This window comes from Triticum aestivum, chromosome 2A, assembly GCF_018294505.1.
Source record: "Triticum aestivum cultivar Chinese Spring chromosome 2A, IWGSC CS RefSeq v2.1, whole genome shotgun sequence".
Taxonomy (NCBI): Eukaryota; Viridiplantae; Streptophyta; class Magnoliopsida; order Poales; family Poaceae; genus Triticum; species Triticum aestivum.
The window spans coordinates 409,060,671-409,088,625 of NC_057797.1; the positions used below are offsets into that span (position 1 = coordinate 409,060,671).

General features: G+C 45.9%; 2 pseudogenes; both read left to right on the forward strand.

Moving 5' to 3' along the window:
• Positions 1-1,872: 1,872 nt before the first annotated feature.
• LOC123188827 (phosphoglycerate kinase-like) lies at positions 1,873-23,694 on the forward strand (annotated as a pseudogene).
• A 1,369-nt stretch (positions 23,695-25,063) lies between these two features.
• Positions 25,064-27,439, forward strand: LOC123188828 (tRNA (guanine-N(7)-)-methyltransferase-like; annotated as a pseudogene).
• Positions 27,440-27,955: the final 516 nt, after the last annotated feature.

The window sequence follows — 27,955 nt, forward strand, 5'->3', positions numbered from 1 at the left end:
GGCTGTATGCGGCTCGTGGTCTTGACCTTTCTTCTGGCACTCTGCCTGAGGTAGGCATGGCTATCTTCTCTACAGCTTTCAATTTTGGCAGACATGAATGTTTATGTTTTATAGTTTTCCATCTATTGATGGCAGCAGTAGCAATGTGGATAAGTAAAATATTGTGGGTTTTCCAGTATGGGTAGGTTTTATGTTCTTATCTTTTATTACGAGAGACTCATTCTTACCTCTAGAAATAGTATTGAGATGCTAACTGGAAGTGCTTTTGAGCATTATTTAACAACAATTCTGCATTCTTTATTTACCAATTACTGTGTTTATACAGAATTTGTGCACCGGAGGCGTTGTAACTTCATATATTATTGAGCAAGTTCCCAAAGAACAATCACCAGACACTTTATGTCAAGGGTCTTTTAAGTTTCAACATGATAATGGTGGAACTGATTCTATTAGGTGCTCATTCAAATTTGCGAAGTCTGTAATTCACGCAACGGAATTATACTCTGCAGCAATTCGTGTCTCAAGTCCAGGTCTTGGAAAGATATATTTCACTACATATTGTGTTCCTTTGGCTTGCTATATCGTGGTGTATGAACCGTTGTTACATTATGATGATCTTCATCATAACAAAAAAGCAGAAGATTCAATCTGTAATTCCAATAAAATTATAAAAAAGAGGTGGCTAGCTAACATAAGGTGAGAATTCATAATTGGTTTGTCATTTAAGCATGAACTATTTAAATAAACCAGAAACAATGTGTGCAGGAATATTTATGAGGGCCTCGATTTACTTCACTCATTGCGCATAAGTCATCCTTTGACAAATAAGGTGTTTAGTTACATGTGGTGCAAGACAGAGGACGGATCTATTGGATCTGTAAAGTTAATAGGTGCAAATGGAAGCATGCAAACAATGACCAAACACAATAATACAGTGAGTAGAGAGCGAGATGAACGTGCGGGTGTTTTACATTTCCTTGAGAAACTTCGTATTGCGGAGTGCCCTGATTATCCGTCATTCAGATGGCTTGTTGAAAACAGGTATGAAACCTTCTACAGTTGTACACTAGTTGCATTTAAGCTTGATGCACAGTACTTTAAGATTATTATGAAAGAAGGAAAGCGGCAGTTAGAAATTATTTGGTCCATGAAGTTATTGCAGTAAGCGCCTACAATTTATGTAGACCAAATTTGGAATACATGTTCTGTGCATCTTCAGCGATGAAGAATAAAGCATGCTATCTAGTATCACAACGTCTAGTTTCGACCAAGGTGAAATAGTGGTGTATGTTATGTAATGCCTTAGTTAAGTATCTCTCACAAATAGATTCCATGACTTCAGTATAGTTGTACTTAAATTGCATTTAATTTTGTTATTTTGTCCCATCTTCAATGAACAGTGTTTCTGCTAAAGCGATTCTGGGGCATCCACTGCTTACTAAATCAGACGAGGCCATAGTTGATGTATATTACTGGTTACACGAGTCCGTGTTAAGCCTAGATGGAAATCAACGCAGTATGTTGCAGAATGATCTGAATGCCAAATTCCCTACTTTAGCAAATACTTGGAGAAACACAGTGAAGTCAAGTACTGCTTTTGTGGGAGTGAAAGTTGCTAAGTACTATGATGATCTCTTGGATCTACTGCGCTTTGTCAGGAATTATATTGAACACAAGCGTGACGAAGCGTTATACATTTATTCACGTGTAAGTTTTTTTATTTTATTTTATGAATGCTCATGGCATTGCACATTTTCTTATTTCAACTTTATTTTTCAGGTGAACCATAAGAACATTGTCGTCGAATTATCAAAGGCATTCCCGACATTCTTGGCCTGGGTTTACACCTATATTAAACTTTTTTGAAAAAGAACTTGTTACTGAAGAAACATTTCCTCTCTGTGAAGCTGGTGGGGTTATGTAATGAGGGCTTCAATGGCTGGTGGCTCAGCTCATTCAAGCGTTTAGTGTTCAGTTTAATTGGGGGTTTGCTTGGAAGTTTAAAGAACATTCAGTTGGCAGCTTCTTGGTTCAAACTGTCCCTAATTTGGTCTACATGGAACTAAGAGTGTGGTAAGAACTACAAAGTGGATTGACTCTGCAGTAGAAAAAATGAAGCTCTATTCAGTCTGAGCGAGGTCTTTTCGGGTTCCAATTTTGATGAGACATAGAGATGGCTCCTCGGAGACAGAATCCATGTTATGGACTGTACAACTGTGGATATACTAGTGTATTGGTCACATGGAATTATTAGAATCAAGGCCAGAGTCAGGGACCCTAAGGAAATCCCTAGAACTGCAATTGAGGAAATAGTGGAGGGTGGCCCTTTACTTGATGGCATGTTGATCAGCAACAGGGATAATGTCTCTAAAGGAGGGAATATGACACCAAAAAGACCAAAAGGTGGCGGCTCAGATAATGCATCTGTTTCTAATGGCACTTGTACTATGAATGTTGATGGAGTTATCTCTGGTCAGTTCAGCTAGTAAGTGGAGATAATATCTGTTATAGAACAAGTGGTGATCCTAGAGCATGGCCGAAACTTTACAATCCCTATTCTTATGTAGGCAAGTTCACACACGGCAAGTTTTACTATTATCAATGGAAGAAGTTCTGATATGTCCACCACTGAGGCCAGACCAGTAGGCCATATGGGTTGCTTCTTGATTCTAACCACGAAGAATTTTATTTTGTTAGGAAGGGTTCATTTTCTCTCTTCCGGTGTTTGGAAGATCTGGAGCAACTTATTTATGGTATGTTTCTGTCCTAGTATTTGAGAACTAATACTGAAATTTCCATTTATCATCTATGAGATGATACTAACTACTTTTAACATATCAGGTTCTTCAGATGAATGGGGGAAATCTCGGTGGTGTTGGAATGAACTTACTGGACGACATATCTGACTCTGGAACCCTCATTGAAGTCCTTAGGTGCATGTGCCATGTAAACCATCTACTGGGGTGATCTTCTGCTGCAATATATTACGAGTCCCTCACCAGTTCTGTTATATCATCTGATTAAATTGTTACTCAGATATTAAAGAAACTGGCTAACGTGTTTGCTCACCCCATTCACAAACATGGAGGCAAGTGCCTGTCGTGCCCAAGTTTAGGCAAGAGTGGCTGCACATGTGGGGTCTGTTGAAGTATATGTGGAACCTACAGTTACTCCCTCCGTCCAGGTGTGTAAGTCATCTTACGAAAATCAGGTATTCCCAAAAGTCTTAGGCACAACACATTAAATTCCATCCTTGTTTTTATCCCAGCCTTGTACTGCTGCCCACGAGAAATATGCATGATAGGAAGAGGAGGTGCCCGCAGAAGAATGACCCGTGCATGCATCGCAGCTGGACGTTGATTAGGCAAGAAGTTGATGACAGTCTTGCATGCGTTCACGTAGGTGGCCTGAGAGAGCTCAAACAGCATCCTAATAAGTAGCAAATCAATGCTGATTTTGCTTCCGCTTAAAACAGCGCTGTGATTGGAAGTTTTTCTAGTTGTGGTGCTGCTCCTCGTCCAATCTTAAGCCACCTAGGTCGCGCTGCTCCTTCTAATGTGACTTATTCACCTAGACGGAGGGAGTACTATCTTTCCATAAATTGCAATCAGGATCTACTCCCTGGTTGGCTGTATTTGATGTGATTGAGAGCTTCATGAAGTGTTTGAACACGAAGATCACCATACAAGAATGAATTGAAGAAAGTTTGTGATTTAAATTCCGTGTTATTTGTTCAGGCTACATAGAACGATGTTTGAGTGCTTTTGATCTATTCTCAGTTATTTGGTTGGTGTCGGTGGGCAGGTACACCATGTATTTTCGAATATTGAAATGCTTGCCTGATGTACATCAATTACTTCAACTCAGCCACCTCTAATTAATAATCATGTGATTGCCATATGATTGCTGTTATTTTAAGCGCAAATGCATACTAATCTGACTTTGGCTATTAATATGTACTCCCTCTGTAAAGAAATATAAGAGCGTTTAGATCACATATCAGGATGTCGGACAGTTATTTGTGATCTTTGCATCAACTAGAAAGACATATAGTTAGTTTTGGTCGTGTGGTCAAGCATATATCATTTTGTTCACTTCACATCCCAACTTTCGCTATGTGCTCAATAGAATATTTGCTAGTTTCGTGCTCATTTCAGCATAACTTTATTGTAGATGTCATTCCTTTTCTCTTCTTGAATCTGTCTGTCTTTTTCAAGAACATCCACCTGACCACCTGAGTGCATAGCTTTCTTTAGAAAAGTTGAATTTTTTGGTCTTCATGTTATTGTAAGTCCATACATGCAATTCTTTCTTTCTTTCTTTGATATGAATAATTTCCAAATCAGCCTCAGCTTGTATTCTCGCTTCCACCTTGATACTTACATTTCGATCTCTGTTGATTTAGGGCTCAAATTTCAGTATGGGCCACCAAGTACTAGTTGAGATTTCAGAAGGAAGGCTTCATGCAGGTTTGTGGCGTTCAGTTGAGCTCAGCAACATCTCGCTGCGCGAGAATCATGGTCGCCATTTGGTGGATCTTATGAGTATGCTGGACATAGCTGTTGCATCTCTGGTGAGCCCGATGTCCCACCATGCTTTGCGTTTTCTCTTTTTATTTCTCTATGATTAGCCCTTGATTCCTCAAGGATTTGTGGGTGTAATACCCTGCTCCAGTTTCAGGCCAGTTGCGCTGAATCTTAAGTTTCTTATTGTAGGGAGTCAAAGACCGTTATGTAGAGTACAATGCTGTCAGGTGCCACCTTCTACTAGAAATGTAGCTCATCTTCAGAAGTAGGTACTCCAGAATGCACTGGATGCTAAATATAGTTGAATATCAATCACTGTCGTGTTTGATTTTTGTTGATGTCATGGCAAAAATAAAAGTGAAGTGTTGCATCTATATGTCTGTCTTATCATTTTATGTCATGTTGAATGCTATGGATGAACGAACCTTTCTGAATCGTAGGACAAAAACAAACAGTGTTTCTTTTCTATGATGTAGTCCTCTCAAGCAGTATTTATTTTCTGAATCTTCTCATAAGTGTTAGGCATAACATGTTAACCCACTGATAATATGGACTACTAACATTTGCTTTTACATATATGTTTCAGGACAAATATTCTTGTGTTGATAGGTCAACTTCTTATCTGCACGTGCAAACTCTTAGGAATTTCCCAATTGAAAAACTTTATGGAGAGGTGGTCCTGTTGTGACTTGATTCTGTTCTTCTTTTGGATCCTCTAGGATTATTTAGTTGCTCACTGAAAAGGACACTGTCAACTATCAAATACCTGTACAAAGCAGGAGGGAAAGTTCTTCTAGTTACCAGTCCCCCAGTTTGTTAATCCAGTGTTCAAGTCAATCAAATCTTTTGCAGGTTATTTGAAATTCGTATTCTAATACGCTTATGCCAAACTTTATACTGATAAGTTGTTAGATATGGTTGCACTCTAGGACCCAAAAACAGTTGTTCAGTTTGCAACAGAATGATTCTAACGTCAGTAAGCCAGGGCATCTGACAAAGATTACATGTTTGAACCCAAGCCTGTAAATATTTTTTTATTTGTAAACCAAAAGTATCTGTACTATTGGAGAAACCAAGTAATAATGCTATTAGCACCCATGCACTAAGTGTCTGGACAACTGCATTTCTCCCTTGTATCTTTTCTCATACTGTTTATGACACTACAGTGGCTTAATTTGGTCATGTATTCTGAATCACATATTTTAAATGCAGCTAACTTATCCAGAACAGCTTCTTTTGTTCGTTCTTGATAACTGAAAATAATCTGTCATAAATGCTGATAGTCAGACTATATGTCAGCGCTTCTTCAAGTAAAGGTCATCCCGGTGGATGGTGTCCCTTGTTTAACATCATGTAAGAAGGAAGAATGGGTGCAGAATGATATTATCTTGTTTGAAAATCTTTTGAACTTCAGGGGAGAAAAATGCAAACTGCAATAATTTTTCTCAGAAGCTAGCGTCAGGTGCAGCAATCTTTGTCAATGATTCTTTCTCATTGTCTCATAAGATTCACGCATCAACGGTTGGCATCACTCGTTTCTGCTATGCATCTCTTGCTGGTTTCCATTTTGAGGAGGAGCTTATGCAATCGCTAAAGATCAATGACACCACAAGGCGCCATACATAGCAATAGTAATCACCGATCCTTATTTTAATTTCAGTTCATGGTTTATACATACCTATGGAAACTATTTACAAGGTTAAGACCTGAAAAATGGACTCGTTCAATTCCTATTTACTAGCATTAGCTCTAGCAATTAACGTGTTCAGTCTCGATTTTTCCTTTGTTTTAATTGTCAAGTAAATGTGCGGTTTAGTTATGAATATATGTTGATTCTACAAAGCGACATGCATTTTGATGTGTTTGAGGAAAAAATGTTGAATCTACTTGCTCTTATCATCCACATTGAATAGCAAAGCTAATCATTCTTTGATGCCATGACTTGTTAAACACACACACCACCACACCAACCATTTCTGTGTTTATACTATTCTTTATAATGATCAGACTGTGAAGTTGGAACTATTTTGGCCAGCATCCGTATGTATAAACATGCGGCTTAGCTTGTCTATCCAACAGCGGATGATTAGAGCTGCACTTCTGATCTTGTTTTTGCCATAATGGAACAAAAAGCTTGGTGCTATGTCAAAATTTGGATGGTACAAGCTAATAGTTGCTTTCCCTATTTCTCGAGTTTTATAGAAGGACTATTTGCTCTATGTATTGTCCTGTTATGTTCATGGTAGATAATAGGTAAGTTTAGAGGGTTTTCTAACGTGGTCACTTCAGTTTGTGGTCAAGAATATTGCACTCATGATGTTTAATAATTAATTGCAATTGATAATTGTGCAGAAATAATCCTTGTTCCTAGCAATTGTATTTCCGCTAACTATCTGCAAGCAGGATTAGTACTTTCTACTAGGAACTATTTAATGAGGATCTTTATTTTTGCTTAGCCATATCGATTTCTTTTTGATATTGTTCTGGTTATTGCAGATTGGAGGCAGTAACTTCTTGAGAAAGGCACCTGCACCGCATCTGTTAGCCTTCAACGCGATGGGTTGTTTCTTGTTGGAAAGTTATCATTTCAAATAATGAATGGCCTTGGAATTCCAGTGTCCTCCTGTTTGCTAGAAAAAAATGCAACCAAGGAAGTGTTACAACTTATTAAAATAGCCCATAATAGGAACATTCCTATTTATTATCCAACAGACCTGTGGTGTTTGAACAGCAACAATAATGAACAACTCGAAATATTTGACTCAGCTGAACTATTGTCTGGTGAGTATGACTGGGCTTTATTTATTTATCTATGTATTTTTGTTCATGTGGTTCCTATTACTCGTGTCATATTTACTGGCAATGGCAGCACTAATCATTCTTTAGAATCAACATCCTGTTTGGAATACGACTCTTAATTCTTTCTTTGAGCAACTTACTGTTAGAGTATAAGTTCTACCAAATACTCCTTGTTGCTCAGCTGCTGACAGTAATTAGCAAGCCATTAATTCTTTCTTTGATCAACAAGGAGGAGTACTACACTAATGCATGAGATTATAAACAGTCAAAGTAGCTGAACATGAGCGGCAAGGCTACTTACCCCTCCTTGTTGCCAAAGCTCAGGCTTGCTGCATGGCTGCTACCCACAGGACCTCACCTACAATTTTCTAGTTAAAAAGCAATTCAGCTGCTGAAATTATCCTGCATTTAAACCTGTAAAGTTTTTTTTTTCGAGAAAATGCAAGGGACCTTTGCGTTTCATTTCATTGAAAAGAGAGAGTGAAAGTACAATCCTCCTAGGAGGTGGTTTCACAGTCATCAGGCGGACACTAGTGCACATCCCATGAGGCGGGCAACACAACTCTAAGCCCAGCGGCGCCAACAGTAGCCCAGGTCCGGCTTCGGCTTTGATCCTACGCACTAAGGTGTGAATGGACGGTTGCACGCGGTCGAAGATGCAGTCGTTTCTGTGTTTCCAAATCATGCAGGATGTCAGAGGCGTCGCGGATGCAAGCCCCTTGCGCATCAGCTGGGGGGTGTCCTGCCTGGCGTTGAGCCACCAGTCGAGCAGAGAGCTGTCATTGTCCGCATTCTGCAGGTCATGCGCGTCCAGGAAAGGATCTCGTGCCAAACCTGCCGCGAGAAGGGGCAGGCTAGCAGGAGGTGCTGCATCATCTCCGGAGCCTGGTCGCACAAGGGGCATGCCGTGTGGTGCTGAGGCCCATGTCGAGCGGGGCGGTCAGCCGTCCAGCAGCGGTCAAGGTTGACGAGCCAGTGAAAGAATTTCACTTTTGGCAGCGCCCAACTTTTCCAAGTGAGCTTTTAGTGGTTACATGCGATTGATCCGTGGAAGGATGCGAGGTAGGCTGATTTAGCGGTGTAGGTGCCGGCCTCGTTCCACTTCCAAATCAGCTTGTCTGGCTCGGCGGAGAGAACAATGCCCTCAAGAAGTCGCCAGATCAGCAAGCACTGGCTGATTTTGTGAACTCCCAGAAAGCCGTGGATGTCGCACACCCAGAGGTGAGCCTGTAGGCCCTCAGCAACCGTCTTGTTCTTCCTTCGCCGTTTTGGGATGCAGGTATGCACCAAAGGGGCGATCTCGCGAACTGAGCGCCCATTGATCCACTGGTCGTCCTAGAATTTGGTGTTTTGGTCATTCAAAGAAGGCCTGCTCCTCGGCAGAGAACTGGAGGCCGAGACCAGCCCACACGCGGCGCTCGTTGGTTTTGCTGAACCAGAGCCAGCGGGTCCTAAGCGTCATGCCGGTGCGCTCCAGGTCATGCACACCCAGCCTGCCAAGGCACCTGGGGCGCGCAACGTGGCGCCAGTTAACATGGCAGTCGCCTCCATTGGCCTCGGCGCGTTCGGCCCAGAGGAACCCACGCTGGATACGCTCGAGCATGCGAAGGATCCTCTGGCGGCGCCAGCACAAGCAGTTGGTGTAGCGGGATCGCGCCGAGCATTGATTTCACAAGCGCGAGCCGGCCTGCTCGGTTCATGAGCCAAGCCTTCCAAGTGGGCAATCTGCCAGACACTTTGTCGACAAGGGGGAGCAGCTGCGCGGTGGTGGGGCGTCTAATGGTGAGCGGGATGCCCAGGTATGTGATGGGGAGCTCGACGATTGGACAGCCCAAGCTCTCGACGACGGGCAACACAATGTCATCCTCGCAGCGGATGAGCGTGGCGGTGCTCTTGGCGAACTTGATGCGGAGCACGGATGGCCGGCCAAAGAGCTGTAGGATTGCCTTCACGGCCTTGATGTTGTCCGGCTGTGGGTGACAGAGTAGAACCACGTCATCCACATAAAGCGAGATTGGAGGGATCAATCTGGAGGGGTGTAGCCGGCGTACGATCCCTAGCTCGGTGGCGCGCTTGAACAGTCGACCAAGGGTGTCGACAGCCAGGATGAACTATTGCGGCGACATGGGGTCTCCTTGGCGCAGGCCCTGGCGATGCCAAATTGGGGGGCCGGGGCTCCCGTTGAGCAACACCTTGGTGCTGGCAGATGACAGGAGGATTGCCAGCCACTCAAGGAATCTGTCCCCGAAGCCATGTTGCTTCAACACCTCAAAGAGGAAAGGCGAGGACAGTGAGTCGAATGCTCGTGCGAGGTCGAGCTTGAGCAGGACACGCGACGCTCCCAGTTGGTGCGGCAAGCGAGCAGATTGGCGCACCAGGACGAAGTTGTCGTGGAGGTTGAGCCCAAGGATGAAGGCATTCTGGTTGTTGCTGCCGAGGGCGTCAAGTCTGGGCGTGAGGCGGAGCGACAGTGCCTTGGCGAAGATTTTGGCAACAGGTGAATAAGGCTGATCGGTCATTAGTCACGCAAGCAGCTTGCGTCGGCGTGCTTGGGGAGCAGGGAGAGCAGGGCTTGGTTCAGGCGCGAGAACCCGCATCCACGCATGTCGTAAAGCTGCTGGAAGACGGCGGCGAAGTCGGCCTTGATTGACGGCGTTCTAGATCTTCTCGTCAAAAGGCGTATCTAGCTCAAGGAGGTCCGGCGAGGGGGTGATCAGCTGAGAGAGGTTGAGCGTGCAGTCGCGGTCAACCTCGGTGCCCAGCAGCTCGTGGAAGTGTGCAAAGGTGGCAGTGGCCATGTCAGCGTGGTCGGTGAGCGTGCGGTTGTCGATGTTGAGGCTATGCACCCGATTCTTCTGCCGGCGATAGGAACATTGCCGGTGGAAGGAGGTGTTTGCGCCTCCGTCCTTGAGGGTTGCGATGCATGCCCGTTGCCGAGCAATGGTGCGCTCAAGCGACGCTAGCCCAAGGTAGGAGCCCTTGATTTGCTTGCGTAGCCACTCCTTGCGAGCTGAAAGCGTCCTGTCTTCCTGGGCCTTGTCAAACCGAAGCAGCAGCTCACGGGAAAGGGCTAGCTTGTGCCGGACGTTGCCAACCGTGTGTGCGCTCCAGCTGGTCAGCTTGCGAGCCGTGGCTTGGAGGCGCCGCATGAGCCGCCGGAACGGGTCGGCGTCGTCCACGGAAAGCCAGGTTTCCGCGATGACGTCCTGGAACCCATCTATGCGCACCCAGAAGTCCTCGAAGTGGAATCACCGGTGGCTTGGCGTCTGCGGAGAGCAGTCCAGGAGCAACGAGCTATGATCGGAGACCACCGAGGCGAGGCATCGCAGGTGACGGTTGCTGTGCCGTTCCTCCCAGTCCGTCGTGCATAGGACCTTGTCTAGGTGGACCAAAGTTGGAGGAGAGCGCTCGCTGGACCATGTGTAACGGCGCCCGTTGATGTAGACCTCTTTGAGCGCAAGGTCGTTGAGCAAGCGTCTAAACCGCCCCGTCATGCGCCTGTCCAGGTTGCTATTATTTTTGTCCTCGTCGCGGTAGATCATGTTGAATTCGCCGCAAAGCATCCACGGCCTCGGGCAAGAGGCGCATAGGTTGCGGATTTCACGTAGGAACTCGATCTTCTCGGCATCAGACTAAGGGCCATACACAATGGACGGTCACCAAGGTGGGTGCTGGCTCGAGGGGCGAACGACCTGGGCAGACAGCGTGTATGTGGTGAACTCGGGGTTTGTGATGGTCACCTCCCGGCTCTTCAATGCCAGCAGGATACCACCGCGGGTGTCATCCGCTGGCAAGTACACGTACTCATCAAACTCGGAGCCAAGCGCCTCAAGGACAACCGCTGAGCAGATCAAAGCCATCTTAGTCTCTTGCAAACATACAATGGAGGCGCCACTAGTGATGATTAATGAGCGGATGGCGGTGCGTCGCGCGCCCGTTGAGGCCGCGCACGTTCGAAATCACAATTTTTAGGTCGTGATCCATGGAAACGGGGTTGTCTGGGAAGGCGGAGCACCGTGCTAGACCGTGGCTGCCAAGGGCGCCGTGGTAGGGGCCGGCGCCTCCGGCGCCTCAAGGACAACCGCTGAGCAGATCAAAGCCATCTTAGTCTCTTGCAAACATACAATGGAGGCGCCACTAGTGATGATTAACGAGCGGATGGCAGTGCGTCGCGCACCCATTGAGGCCGCGCACGTTCCAAATCACAATTTTTAGGTCGTGATCCATGGAAACGGGGTTGTCTGGGAAGGCGGAGCACCGCGCTAGACCATGGCTGCCAAGGGCGCCGTGGCAGGGGCCGGCGCCTTCGGGTCAACGGACAGCTCGCGGTCGACTAGCGCTGCGATGGCGGGAGATCACGGTCAGCGGGATCGGAGCTGCGAAAACGTCTTCGTACACTTTCATCTCTGCGGCCGATATCTTCTAGTCGAGCCCGAGGATCCCAAGGGTGCACAACACCTGAACTTATGTGCGGCTGCCCTGCAGGACGCGGACGATGCCGAGCGTCTCCGGCGCGGAGAGAAGAGGCTGCCGACGATGTCGCTTCCCAGGCATCGAGTTTAGATGTCTGGTGGCGGCAGTGAGGAACTCACCTAGTGTCCAGGATGCACCTCTCGGCCGGGAGCAGCGCAGGGTGATTGGTGGCGGCGCAAAGCGCTGAACAATTGATCGCAGCGGGGTCGTAGTAGGCGTAGGGTCATTCGGAGCATGCGTTGGGCTGCAAGGCCGTGTGGCGTTGCTGTTGGGCTCGTTGGAGGGGGTCACTTGGGCGTTTTGGGCCGCAGGGTTGCATGGGTGGCCCAACTCTGGAGTGGTGTCCTCCCCTGGGGCGTTGTGGTCGTGGTGGGGACTCGCGTCCCCAGTGACGAGGTGGTGCATGCGAGCCGAGCTAGAGGCGGGCCTGTCCAGTGGCATGCCAGGCGATGACGCGCGCGCAACTGTTGACCCAGTCGTGTGTCCGTCGAAGGGTGTGCCAGGCGCTGACGTGCGCGGGCCAACAACAGTCCCCGGAAGCGGATCGTCATGGATCGGTTCCTCGCTTCCCATGGGCTGCGAGTTTGTCACCATGCTGGCAGAGGACGGGGAGGGGCCCATGGAGGCCACCGGATCCCGAGACAAGCACGGGTTGGGCATGGTCAGGGTGGCCTCAGCGTGCGCGACCAGCCGTCTAGTAGGAGGCAGTGGGCGCAGGCGCTCAGAGGACTCGCGTAGGCGCTCCACCACTTGTGGATCGCGTCTGGGCCAGTTTGGCCTGGTGATGCCTGTACTACAGCTTTGGCAGGCTCCACTCTGTTTTTCCTCCTTCACCTATTCCCGCGCCTTCCCCTTTTGGGGTAGAGACAAGAACAGCTGGCCCCATTGTGATCGCGCCAGGGGACCACGATTCTGTTAGACTGCGGATGCATGGCTAGGACGGAGACCGTTAAGCCAGTCCGGCGAGGTACCATGCCATCGGTGCGAGTCGTACGGGCGGCAGCAGTCCAGCCGGTGGCCTCCATAGCCATGGCATCCGACCGGTCGGCAGGGGCCGTGGCCATGCTGGGGGTAGTGCTATCGGGTGCAGTGGTCATGCCGCCTCTTGCGCGCGCGCCGGCCTTTCCGGCCGTGGCCGGCATTGTCTCCGCCATCGGTGGCAGTCTCGTCCGCATGGTCGCCGCCGGCACTGTCGTCGCGGCGGCCAGTATCCGGCCCTGCGGCGTCCGCGCCCGACCGATCCACCACGACACGCGTTAGCTGGATGGCGACAGGGTAGGTGAGGGTCTGGACTGTCGGCGGTGGGAGGGTAGACAAGAGGCGATTTGCTCGACGATCTCCAGGATGGTCTGGCGACGAATGCGTGCAGCATCGCGGGTGCGTGCAGAGAGCCGAAAGGCGGCGAGGTCCGCGCGATCTCGTGTCTGGGTGCAGCCGCTCAATCCAACAGCTGGCCCCAAGGAGGTGCTCCGCCGTGGAGAGGTGCCAGGCTTGGGCTGGAGTGCCGCGGAGCTCAAGCTCGACGCGGTACTCGAACGTGCCGTAGCCAGCGTGGTCCAGCTTACTCCAGGGGTGCACCGAGAGCAAGAAGGCCGTGGTGCGCAGGAAGTGGTCACTGGCGAGGCGGTCCATAGTCTGCGAAGAGGTGAAGACGATGAGGAAGTCTTCGGGGTGGTGGATGTGGACGGAGAAGTCGCCGGGTTGCAGCTCGAAGGTGGAGTAGAGGGTGTCCTCGACTTCGCGCGCAGTCACGGACGGCCTCGTCCCGGTGATGGAGGCCACCATGGCACGGCGCAAGAACGCCTCAGCCTCCTCCATCTCCACAGTGTGGGAGATGATGGCGTGGTCTGGGCTTGGGGGGGGGGGGCGAGCTCGAGCGCGGGCATAGCCACCACAGGGCGCGCCGGTGGCGGGACGGCGTCAGAAGCCATGGAGCGAGCCAGCAGCGCAGGCGCACGCGCGCACCAGGCGCCGTAGCGACATGGGGTGGTTGCGGCCGGGCTTCGCTGGTGGCAGGGCGGCGCCAGTCACACTGCCTAGAGTCGTGGCCGGAGATGAGACATCGGCGGCAACATATGTCGTTGGTGCAGTGGCGAGGCAGGCGCTGGGGCAGGTCGAGGACGGCGTCGCCGGTTCCTGCGCCGAGGCTGCCGGAAGCCGTCCTGGTCCACTGCAGGCTCGCGGGTGACGAGGCTGCCCACGCGATGGACCTTCGAGCGGGGACCAAGGCGGGCGGCGGCTGGGATCCGCATGGCGGTGGCAGCAGCGGTCTGCCCGGCGGAAGTGGTGACGTCGGCAGCAGAGGCAGCGGGGCTCGGGGCGGGGGAGACGGAAGCGGCAACGTCGCGGTAGGAACGCGCGTTGGAGCCGTCCTCGTCCGAATCCATCCAGCGGGCCGAGCGGCGCTTGCCGGAGTGGGGGCTGGAAGACGCCAAGTTACACAGTTGACACTTCACCTGATTTGATAGATGATGATGCATGTTCATGGTTCCGTCGTCTATTATTGCTTCGCTGTAGTTATTTTAGCATGTCTTCAAGTTGCTCAGCTGTAGTCATTTCACCTGATTTGGTATTTTCTAGCATTTTTGCTGCGCTGTAGTTATTTCTGAAAATTGCTTGAAAGGATGACTGCTGTCATTTAAGTGGCATACCAGTAGATAGTTGAATAATATAGCTTTCTGATGTCCATGTATCTTCCAGGCTTAATTTCTTTGGGCTGGACATCAGTTGATATAGGGCCATCAACATTGGAGATAATTTTTTCTTTACTGTCATCATACAAGGTTAGAAATGACATTGGTATGAATGTGATGAGGGTGTAGTGCATAGAAATATTTTGAACTGAAATGTTTAAAACATCTCACAGTTATTTTAGCATGTCTTGCAGTATTTACGAATGCACACTATTTTAGCTTGGAAAATTGCAACAACAAAAAACCCTACCTGCCATCCCCCTAGTGGCAAAGCTTTAGCAAGATTGTTGGGCGGGCCAGGGTGGGCTAGCCCCAAGAATAGCACATAATTTTTGTTCTTAAGGCCCTCTTTTAGTCTCATTATTCAGTATTTTCTGCTGGCTTGGGCGGGTCACGGCCTGTTGACCCCCCCCCCCCCCTCTTTGGTGGACGCTTTTGTGGATGGCAATCACAAAATAGCAGGTGATTGGCTCCCATGAGCACCATCTTGACAAAGAATCAACCTGCAAAACATACCCCACAACTCCACAAAGGTTTTTTGAAGATCTGACAGGTCACGAGAATAATGCATTACAGACAACAATACACGCTGAGCAACTTGAGAGCTTATGATTGATAAGTGATGATTTATGTTTTCACGTTTACTTGGTATACTATCAAATATGACATATTGATTGGAGTTCCCTTTTCTTTTCAGTTATCAACTTATGCCTTAATTCTTAGGAAAATCCTTTTATTCCGTCAAGTTCTGACATTAATTTAATTATTTCTCACAGAAGATCCTTGGATCGGTCCTACAAGCTTTGACTTGACAGAAGAATTTTCTGTCGGGGCAACACAGTTGGGTCAGATACTGAACAAAGCAAGTCATAATAGCTGTGATGTTATTTTAGTAGGGGTGCAGCATGCAAGGCAGTAAAAGGAATATCAGATTCTTCATCACTATATACATCATTTGAAAATGAATCTATTGTATGGGAATTTCTCAAGGAAGAATATTGCCTGGTATTGTAGCATTGGATAAAGTAAGTCGCGCTCTAGAATTACTATTTCTGTTACTCAGTCCGCTAGTGCACTCAAAGTTTTATCAAGATAAAAAATTGCAGCATGGTTCTCACTGCAAGCACATATGTGTGTGCCTATACAATCAATACATCATGCATGACACAAATCTTGCCACAAGTCCTCAACATTCTATGACAAAAAGTGTAGCCTGATACCCTGATGCCCCCAGCATGCCAACATATATGTGCATACCTATACAATTAAGCCTCATTTTCAAGTGGTTCTTGGGATTTAACGTTGTAAATATAACAGTATCGTCAAGTTACATTTATGAGAAAATTGAGAGAGTTACCTGTTTCGGAATTATTCAAGAGCACATTCCAATGTTTGACAGTTGACATGGTCGTTTTTCTGTTATTTAATGCTAAGACTTGATCTTGTAAACTTCTAGACCGCTTTACCCTTTAATAGTACATCTATACCAATATAAAAAGACCCAAAGGAGCAGATCCAATAGATCTCGGCCATCCAATCACGTTAATCCAACCGTCCTTACTGTCCTGACGGTGAGCGACTAAACACGTTTAGCGCTAAACAATTCTGTCTCTTCTCTCATCCCTTTCCTTTCGCACGACAGGAAAGGAACTGCTGCACACACGCCGCTCGCTCCGCCCAAATCGCCTCCAACTGCCACACCTTCATGATGTCGCTCCCATTGCACTGAGCCGCCGCACCCATCGCCTCGACCCACCGCTGTCGCACCCATCGCCTCGATCCGCGGCCGCTGCACCCAGCGCCTCGACCTGCCACCGGCGCACCCATCGCCTTGATCCGCGGCCGCCGCACCAATCGCCTCGATCCACGGCCGCTGCACCCAGCGCCTCGACCCGCCGCCGCCGCACCCATCGCCTCGATCCGCGACCGCCGCACCCAGCGCCTCGACCCGCCGACCGTCGCACATTCAACGATGCTGCCCGCCCCCACTCATCGTCTCGCCTCGGCCGTCGGCGGTGACGCTGCCTCTTTCACTGCTTGCCCGGCTGTTCAGGACGGCGCTTTCTCCTACATCGCCCCGTCGGCCGTTGGGGACGTCGGGGATGGCGCCTACAACTCCTTGCAGTGGACATCGCCTAAACCGCCGTCAGTTCACAGCTCTGCGTCATCTTTCACATTCAGGGGACACGCAGGCGCCGGCCAGAGGTATTCCATATCTGCGTTCTTTCATTTACCTTATTTTTTTCAGTGTACGGCTGCTACACATTTGATATTTTTCTTCACATTTGATTCATGTTTCACTTGATAAAACTGAAGCCAATCCAGCCAAAGCAAGTTTGTTACATAGTTTTAAAAACTCTTCGATCAATTATTTGAATGCACACATCAAGCGGATCATGCTATACTGATTTTCTACACACAGCAAGCAGATGGAAAATAGTCATTTCGGGTGCTTCTTTGTCACGATCAGGGAATCGCACCCAGTTTAGGGCCCTGACAAACAAGAATAGAGCCAGGAATGAAAATCATGCGGATGACAATCTACGGGATATAAAACCGCAGCTGGAGGGCAATCAAGGATGGTATGCACGAATTCTGATGATAAGAAGGCGGAATACCTCCTGAAGCGGAGTCAGGCACGCGCTAAAAAGAAGGCTGCAACTCTTATTTGTGCCAACTGTCAGCAAGTATCTCAGGACCAACCTTCTTCATTTCTGTCTCCACAACGCACACCTTTGAGCAATATTACCAACACACATAAATCCGGTACATTCCTAAACTCAGGAACTTCACTTCATTGGTTGCTGGATGATGTAATCATGATTTTTCTGTTTTGTTTCCTCTTTCTTGCCATGTATAGTCAGTACAGCTGCAAGCTGTGGGAATACTGCTCATCAACCTGCAGAGAGCAATGTTGAATGCAAAAAAACAAAGTGGGGGGTGGTATGCCCATCTGTCCCAAGAGAAGAAAGTGGGTAGTGGATCAACTTAGATTTTTGGATATGTCCTTTAGCTGCTTCAGGCTGAGGTATCTGCCCCCCTCCCCTGGTTACTTGCCTGTAAAATTAACTACGTTCGATTTAGTACAATTCCTTTTGGTGCTACTTCTCTAATGAAAGTGCTGCTGCCACCGCAACTTTGGTCTGCTAAGTGGACCCAAACACCACGACTCGGTAAATGGAAATAGGGGGGGGGGGGGGGGGGGTTAACAGGAAACAGTGGTAGATTAATAAAAAAAATGGGGTTCATTTGGCAACGGGTAATATTCTTGGTTGATGTTTTAAATTCATATGTACTCCCTCCGTCCGGGAATAGTTGTCCTCAAGGTGTTTTTATGAAAACCCCCCCAGCAGATTCCCGACAAACCCACAGCTCCCGCCGTCTCCTCCGCTCCTCTGTCGCGCCGGAGGTCCGCTCCCCCGCATCTCAGCTCCTCCGCAGCTTGCCCGCAGCGGCTCCCCCGCAGCTCCCCGCATCGCCGGAGCTCTCCCGCACCACGCCTCCCCCACCCCACGCCTCCGACGCAGCTTCCCTCTCCTTGTTCCCCTCCTCGTTCCCCATGGTGATCCTCGACGAGGAGAAGACTGATTTTTTCTTTCGATCTGCTCGGCGGCGGCCATTTCCAGGTCCTCCTCGGCGCTGCGGCGAAGCTCCACCACCGCCAAAGCTCGCCGCCTCCTCCGCCGCTCTCTCCTGCTCGCGCAGCTCCAGCTTGCCTTCCTCCCCTAGCTTCCCCCCTTCCTAGTGACCTCCGCACTCTGCTCCGGCTGCTTCAGATCCGGCGACGGCGAGGCTGATATGGTGGCTGTGAGGCCAGACGGCGGGAGGCGTAGCCGACGAGCCCGACGACAGCAACCTCGATGGCGAGCTCGACGGCGGCAGAGACGTCTTCTGTACTGCGAGCTCCACCATCCCTGCACATACTGTACTGCGAGCTCGACGACGGCGGTGGCATCTTGTTGGCAGGTTAAGCCTGATTTTTCTGCGAGCTCGAACATGTCATCTTGTTGGCGAGCTCCACCATCCCTCCTTCAATTCCCGTCCATTATTTATGTGTAAAACCTGATTTTTTTTACTGAAATTTGCTGCTTCTGAGATTTGCTTAAGACTGAACATTGGCTAAGTCTGATTTATGTGTCAAGTCTGAAATTTTGATCTTTACTGTCAAGTCTAATTTGTCTCTGAACATGGCTAAATTAACATCAAGTTTGTCTCTGAACATTTGTCTCTGATATGCTCCTAAATTAGTGGTTAACTGGACATAAGGATTAGATCTTAGCTAGTGCTCTTTTCAGATGGCTTGTTCTCACAATTTGGTACTCCATTTAGAGTAACTTAATTCTCAAATAAAATCAAATAAAATCAAATTTGGAGTAGAAACTGATTGACATACAACACAATTATACTGCTGTCAAAACTATCTTGGAGTATGAATAATGCTTGGAGTATGAATAAGATCTTGTGAACTGTGTCAAAACTACTGCTGTCAAAACTACTCCATACACACATAAAAGAAATATTTATTTTTCTATCTCAAACTATCTTGGTTTTCTAGTGTTCTGGCTTGGATGATACAGTACCTAGCAATTCATGGTGGATTATGGAAGTAAGAGTACAAAAATTTAGTTTACTCTCTTTGATTCATGATGGCCCTCTTGTTCAAGTAAAGCAAGAAGAATACAAAGTTCAGTTTACAAAATTCAGAAATGTTGTGACATGTTCGGACTGAATTAGTAATCCAGAAATGTTCAGTGTAAAAAATCAGAATGTTTTACACATAAAACTGTCTCCTAGATTTTGGACTCATGATGTTTTTGAAAAGGACATGAGTACTTTGGCAGGCTTAGCTACTGGAGTTGCCACTGTAACCTGTAGATGCCATGCTCAATTTTTGGGTAAAGCTTCTGGAGTTGCCACTGTAACCTTTAGAAGAATCTTCTGAATTTTGACAAGTTCTTACTGTAGTTAAGAGTATATACACAAATGGACAAATGGTGTATACACAAGCTTCTGGAGTAATTGTTTGCAATTGGACAAATGGTGTATAACAATGATCATCATCTCTAGTAATATTTGTACTGCTTGTGCTTCTAGAAGAAGAAGAAGAAGAAGAAGAAGAAGAAGAAGAAGAAGATCTAGCTAATTCCAACTTAGTTCAAATAAACCTTGTTTAATTCAAATAATTCCAACTTAATTCAAATAAACCTAGCTAATTCAAGTAATTCCAACTTAATTCAAATAATTCCAACTTAATGCAAATAATTCCAATAAATCCAAATAATTTTGTAGATGACATACACATGACACAAGACATACACAAGACATACACATGACACATGACATACACAAGACATACACATGACATACTCCTATCCTTTCTTTTCCTATTCCTTTTCTCTTTCCTTGTCCCTTTCTTTTTCCTTTCCCTATCTACTCATTTCCATTGTTCTATAATGGCCTTGGTGTCAGTAATTAGCTCCGGACTGCAGTATACACCGGTTATTTCCTCTCCAGCATTCTGTAGACGTTCCTTATGCAGATGCGGCATCTTGTAGTTGTTTCCTCCTTGATCTTTCATCACTTCCACCATGACTGCTTGCAACGTCATAAAGCTTTTGAACAGCTTATGGGGATCGTAGTTCTCAAACTCCTCCTCTACAGCCTGTACCAGTTCCTGTATATTCATAGGCGCTCTGCAGTCAGTTAGGGATTGGAGGGAGCAGTGGAAACAAAGATCTAGAACATTGAGCTCAGGGCTGTTTGGTGGTGGTTGCAATAATCGAATATCGAGATCTGTCTGTGCCACGGCTTCTAGAAAACCAGCATCATTAGGGAGGACATGCGGTGTTGCATTATCTTGTTGAATAAAGATCGTTGTGTCCTCATCACCGTCAGGCCATTTGTCTTGAATGGCAGGGATTACTTTATTGATCAGGTAATCTCTGCACACAGGTCTAGTAACTTTGACCGGCTTCAACTCTATTGTCCCCCTATCTCTGTTCTGGCTTGTTCGTTGTGCCTCGGTCTCTACCACGAACGGCCAAATGCCAAGTTTTCCATCAAATGTCATCTCCCCATCTTCATTGTAGCGAGGTTTGGCCACAGCTGTTAGAAACATTACCTTCCCAATGCTATGAGTATTGTGCACAGTTCGATTTGGTTCTTCCTCAGTAGCTACTCTTCACTCGAGTCATGTCATACCACTTCTCATCGATGTGGACCATATTTGTCATTGGCTTGAAACTGGGCCAAGGACTTGATATCCATCTTTCATCCATCATGGATAGGCAGAACTTTAGTCTCGCTATCTTGTTATGTGGCTTGAGGGTGGGTTTGATGGTGCTTGTGATGCGTTTCAGCTCTTGCAATTGGAATCTGTCATGTAGGGTTGATCGGGGCACACCTAAACACCTTGCTAGAGAACGGATTGTTCTTCTTTTGTTCAAAGGGATTGTGGCTGTTCTCGACAGATCTAGTTCTTTTCTCTTCCTACCACTTTTGTTCTTCTTGGTTGAAACATCAACTTCTTGGCCTGCTTCAAGTTGTCGTTTGGCTAGATTCCATATTCTTGTAACTGTTCGCAGGTGAACATTCAGCATAGTCGCGATGAGCACCTTGTCATACACGTGAACCTGTCCATCTCTAAGCTCGATTACTCGCAGAGCAAAGTAAACACCATGTCTGTCCTTGTCTGTCAAGTCCTTCCCTCTTGGATTGCCATGTGCATCAGCTTCTTGCACTTCTGCATCTTCTTGTGCATCTTGAGCTTCTTGCACTTCTGCATCTTCTTGTGCATATTGAGCTTCTTCCTCTTCAGGAAACCAATTCAATTCAATGTCTTCATCCTCATCTTCCGGCATCAAGTTCAAATCAATAGCATCACCCTGCTGAGCTTGTTCTTCTTCTTGAGCTTCGTCCTCATCTTCCGGCATCAAATTCAAATCCATAGCGTCACCCTGCTGAGCTTGTTCTTCTTCTTGAGCTTCGTCCTCATCTTCCGGCATCAAATTCAAATCCATAGCGTCACCCTGCTGAGCTTGTTCTTCTTCTTGAGCTTCGTCCTCCTCTTCCGGCATCAAATTCAAATTCATTGTTGTGTGCTCCTGTCTGATCTCATAACAAGAGTATACAAAAGATGAATGGTGAGCATATAGTCATAACAAGAAAACCATGAAGAATCCTAGACAAAAAGCAAAGAAACCAAGAAAGGAAAAGTAGTTATTAAAAGTACTCCTTGTTCATAAGCAACTACAGGTCCTACTACATCTCTCTCTTTTTTTGCAGGGACCAGGGCCAGGAATTAAAAAGCAAACAAAAGCAGGGGCCAGGAGTACATCTCAACTTTTACTGTATTTCTTGTTGACAACTAGTGCAGGTACACATTCTGAATATTGAAATTATCTTCTGTTAGTTACTAGGATAGTGGTTCATTCTGCTTGTCTGATCTGTGGAGGAGACCAAGGGCATCAACCTCCCCAACTTGAATTTGTAGATGCTCAATTTAGATGTTTTTGTCCTAACAAACAAGTAAACTACTGTAACTCTAGTGTTGTTGTGGTAAACTACTGTAGTTGATATGTATCTTCATGCTGCTGTTGTTCCAACCATAAGGAGTGGATCATCCCGTGTAAACTACTGTACTGATAGTTTGCATTATCTTCTCTGCTAATAAAACACAAAACAGTTCATTGTCTTCCATGGCAGGATGCCAGCTTTGTACCAAGTGCTTCGCAATGATAAATTAGCAAAAACAGGATGACACTATTATTATTGGACCATTATCTGCCTGGGAACTTAATTTTTAAACTCATCTGCATAATCTTTAGCTCACCATGACACTACTATTATTGGACAATTTTTACACTCATCTCTACCTGGAGAACAAATTCCTTAGTGCAAGTTATTGATTGAATTTACACTCATCTGCAGATTGTGTAGAAAAATTGACTGTATTTTGATGACTGAATTTAAAATCACTACTTGGAGTACACACTGACTGAATTTAACACTGCAATTGATTATCCTGTGATCCATGGACACTGCAATTGTGCATTATCCTGGATACAGAACATGGATCTCTGAATAATTCAAATACTCTGAATAATTCAACAATTGACAGGCATAACATTTTTTCCTTCTCCCATTTTAGACCATAACAGCAACAATCTGGTCCAGTTGCTCTTGATGATGCATTTAGTTAACTTGTAATTTTGCCAAAATCTGGACCAGTTGCTCTTGATGCATTCAGTTAAATTGATGCTATCAGTCCAGAGAACATGTTCCGTTTTCTTAATAGCAGATCAATTTTCTTCAGAGAACATGATCAGTTTTCTTAAAAGCAGATCAATTTTCTTCAGTGAACATGATGAATAGTGTTTGAAATTGCAATGTGCAGAAATTGGAGCACCACGAGCAAGCAGGCAGAGGAGCAGATTTACAGAGGGGTGCTTCTTCTCACCAGCAGCAACACGAGCAGGGGAGCTACGGGCGGAGGAGCAGCAACTTGCACAGGAGCAGGCCCGCTGGGAGCTTGAGGACGAGCTTCAGGTCGAGGCCCGCCTGGAGCTCCAGCTCCAGGCGCTCGAGACGCAGGCGCGCGCAGGTCCTGGACGGCGGGAAGGGATAGCGGCGGCGCAGGCCCTGGGCGGCGGGAGGGGATAGCGGCGGCGCAGCCCTGGGCTGGCGGGAGGGGTCACCGCTGGAGGGGATAGCGGCGGTGCAGTGCCCTTCAGTCATGGAGCCGCCGCCCATCAAGGTGGTCGCCGCCGCCCATCGAGGTGGTCGCCGCGGAGGAGTAGGTGGCCGGCGGGTGGCGCAACTCGTCTCCGTGCGGGCGGCACAGGTGGGCAGGGGTGGCGCAGGTTGGCCGTCGTCGCGCGCTGGTCCCTGCGGGTGCCGACGGTGGCTGGGGCGACCACGGTGCGCGCAGATGTTGGCGGAAGGAGGAAGAAGAAGAGGGGGCTGATTAGCACGAGATTTAAAATCCTAAGTACTTTTTTGCAAAATTGTAAATGAACTACACCCTGGACAACTTTTTCCGGACGGAGGGAGTATTCTTTACTTAGGGGCAGCTGTTGTTTAAACTTATATGTTTTTTCTGTAGTGGCCTGCATTCTATATTTGTAAATTTACACCAAGAATATTGTATGTCAAGTAATATCACACGTATGTTATGTTTGCAATGGGTCAGTTAGACTTCGTTCCATTGTACATTATTATAACCCCAACATGATGAATTGTACATCATTACACCCCCAACATGGCGATAAATATATGAGTGCTAACTATAATAAACAAAATCAAAATTTAAGATTACACGTGCATTGCACGTGCCCATTTACTAGTTATAGAAAGGGATTGAAAATCAAAATTCTTTTTACTCCTTAAAAACAAACTTGAACAGCATATATACTCCTTTAAAAAAAACTTGAACAACATATAGTTGTATAAGAAATGATGAATGAATGTAAGAAATAGGGATCTTTGGGGAAAATAATTAACTGGGATATTCCGCTTGAGAATTTTTAGCAGCTCAAGGACTTGTAACATGGACCTTACTATGTTGTACTACATGCTTATTGCTTCTTAGCACCATTTAACCAGCTCATTGTTGCAACAATTTTAACAAATGTGTTCATAAATATATTTGGTAGCAGAAATAATCATCGCCCATTGATGTATTCTGTTCCTATATGCATCAGATCTGTCAGTGTCACGGGCATTCTCTTCTTATTCTATTTTTGTTGCATTTGAATATTTGATGACATTGACATGCTCCCAAGTTTGCAGGGCAATTTCTATCATTGTTCTTATCGAATGCTTCAGTCAAATGAAGGTCAACATTTCTTAACTACTACCGACAGAATAGATTATTAAACTGGAACACTGTAAATTTCCCTTTCTCTAGTGGCCCTGAATTCTTTTTTTTTCATTCTTTTTTTCTTCTTTCTGCAGAGCTATCCCTATCAGAGTCCATGGGATGACGTCTTCTCAGACACCAAACAGCCACTGCTTGTTGATATAGGAAGTGGTAGGCCTCCCTCCTATAATTTTCAATCTCAAACCATTTTATGTTGCATGATGAGCACAGATGGAGACGACCGACCCTTTTTATATACTTGTGGTTTGTCGCACTAGTATATAGCTCCTAACATCAAAACAGCTTTGTGATAGAAAACCTTAATGTGGCTTCTCTTACTGGTTCCATATGTGGAAGTGTCTAGTACATTGAAGTATTTCAAGCTTTACAGGTCACATACGGCTATTGCTCTTTCTTGTGCATATAGGGCTTTCTTCAGAAGACTCGAATGCTAGTTTCTCTTCTGTAGTCACCACAAAAAATAGTTCATTCAATTTGATTGTTACTAGTTTGCTGTGTGTTTTGTCAAAGTGTATACGTTTGCAAATGCATGCTAGCGTAAATTACCAAGATATACCAAGATATAGAACATTTCTTAATTTCTTCATAGTTTGTCTATTTTCTCAAATTCCGAGACCTTGCATCTCTGGTTCTTGCACCTTTCTCAAGTAAGTATATTTCTTAGTGCAGGAAATGGTTTGCTTCTATTCCAAATGGCTAGAAACTGGGAAGGCTCGAATTTTCTTGGTCTTGAGATCAATGAAAAGGTAAAAACTGCCTGTATCCTGTATTGGATTTAGTGCTTCAACCTTTTTGTAACTTGTTTTAGCTGTAGCTTGTTGTAAGGTGCCTTCAGAATGTAGCATCAGCTGGGAAAAGAAACTTGTAAGCATCCTGTACATCTACTTTAATTAGTAGAACTATTACTTATTCTTTTATTTTGCCTCACCCTTTCTCTGTTCATGCCAGTGATGTCAGTTCCAACAACTAGTTTGCTCATAAAATTACTCTTAACAAGGAACAAAGTCACCTTGTTTCTGTGGCTCTGTCCACCTTGACTTGAAGCATTCTTTTTCTAATGTGGTTATTCTGGATAACTAGTTTGACTAAACTTGTCAATGCATGTAGATTGGACTTGAATGTGTCAATGCATTGATTGGACTTAAATTTGTCGATGCATGTAGATTGGACTTAAATGTGTCAATGCATGGATTGGACTTAAATTTGTCAATGCATGTAGATTGGACTTAAACTTGTCAATGCATGTAGATTGGACTTAAACTTGTCAATGCATGTAGATAGGACTTAAACTGGTCAATGCATGTAGGATGGTGAATTTTTCAAAGTGTCATAATCTGACTGGGAAGCAGAGCAGTTATCTATTCTTATGGAATTAATGACCTATTGGACCTTTTTATTTGATTAGATGATAGTGAAATCGGCTTAACCTAAACAATGTTTCAGAAATCTCATTTTATTCTAGGATCCAAACATACATTCATCGGAGCTAGATTTTTTTATACAAGATGTCTTGCTTTGTCGTATGCCATAACAAAGATCCAGATTTTGTAACAGATGGTGGATTACATAATCCATGTTAAAAATTTCGTGAGAGCTATTGTTAAATTTGAGGAAAATTGTTGCTGTATTGAGTATTCAAGTTCAGATGTCACGCTTAGTAATCAACAAGGGTATGCTTTTGCTTGTCATTTAATAGTCCTTACATGAAAGTTCTAATAACTGTTTCAACCATTCCAACCATTTTATGAATTTATTTTTGTTCATGTAGCTCTTTTTTTTTTTTTCGAAGGGGAGCCTTGGCGCAGTGGTAAAGCTGCTGCCTTGTGACCATGAGGTCATGGGTTCAAGTCCTGGAAACAGCCTCTTACAGAAATGTAGGGAAAGGCTGCGTACTATAGACCCAAAGTGGTCGGACCCTTCCCTGGACCCTGCGCAAGCGGGAGCTACATGCACCAGGTTGCCCTTTTTTTTTAGCTCGTTTTTTTTTCATTTATTTTTGGCAGATATTTTCTATCAACAAAGGCAACTTCCACATTTCGCTTGATAGTTTCAAGTTATCCTAGACAGTTGACACTTGTCGCAATACAAGTATTGTTAACTCTTTAGTGCTTCGTCATACTGTTTTTTTTTGTGTGTGTATATCTCAATGGATGAGGGCAGGCAGTGGCGAAGTCCTCCCCACTTGTACCAAGAGGTCCTGGGTTCGAACCAGCCTCTCTGCATTGCACTTTGCAGGGGCAAGACTAGGTTCCTATAATCCCTCCCCAGACCCCACCTCGTGTGGGAGTTTCTATGCACTCAGTCTGTGTGCATCTCAATGGATGCTACACCACCTAGTGGACAACCTGCCAATTTTGGCCTCTTTTTGCAGTGCCCAAATACTGACTTCAACAAAGAGCAAAACAGGTGGAGAATGGTACGAAGAATGCTTGTCGAAGCTGTTGCCGATCTTCTTCATGTCAATGAAAAGGTATGCTGTGGTCCCCTCTTCCCCATTTCAGATGTTGAGCATGCACACGTGTTAGTGTGATTATAGCCTCAAGCTTAGTCAGATGGTGAGCATTTCGTTGTAGCTTGGGGAGGAAAAGTAAAAATGAAAAAAAAAATCTGTTACTGAAGCATAAATTTGCACTTGGTGTTGCAGATCTATTTACAATCTGACGTGGAGTCGGTCCTGCTCGGAATGAAAGAGCAGTTCATCTCGCACGGGAAGGGACAGCTTGAGGTGGACAGCGACGACAGCGGCAATGGCCGGATGGAGAATCCGTTTGGCGTGGTGTCCGACTGGGAACGCCATGTGCCCATGTCTTGGCTGGCGGAGCTCCAATGTACAGAACGATGCTACGAAAAGTGTGAAGCTGAAAGGTCCAAGTTGAGATTTTGGACTGCTCTCGTGTAAAGAAATCCAAATTCCAATCTTCACAAAGTTCACATCCTGAGAGTGAACTCGTGATTCTTCCTTTAACCACTACTATTCCAAGAAATCCTATACTTCATATACGTATTAATTGGAACTGTAAAAATCACATATTTGCAGTTGTCAATTCAGATCTAAACATCACAGCGCTCCAAATATACATTCAACATACATTCATCAGATCAATTTTCCTAGTAATGTGTTGATCACCTTCTTGGAGTTGTGTTGCGTATTATGTACAAGGTACTCTTGGTCCTTTTTAGTGTGCATATAAGTTTTATCCGAAGTCAAAGTATCTCTATTTTGACCAAACTTGTGAAAAAAGTATTAACATTCACAATGCCAAATCAATATTGTTAGATTCATCATGAAATGTAGTTTCATGGTATATATATATTCGGTGTGGTAGATCTCAATATTTTTTAATATAAATTTGGTCAAGCCTTGCAAAGTTTGACTTTTACAAATCTAATATGTGGAGTAAAAAAGACCGGAGGGAGTAGGCTAAGTTGGTCCTTGAGTTGCTTGAGTTGTGTTGTGTTTACAGTAGTCGTGTCTTAATAAAACACTTCTATCCTAGGCCTCTTATATAAGTGGAGGGTAGACAAGCGATGTAATCTATATGCAACATAATAGCACGGGCCACAGACACATGGGGGAGTTGGAG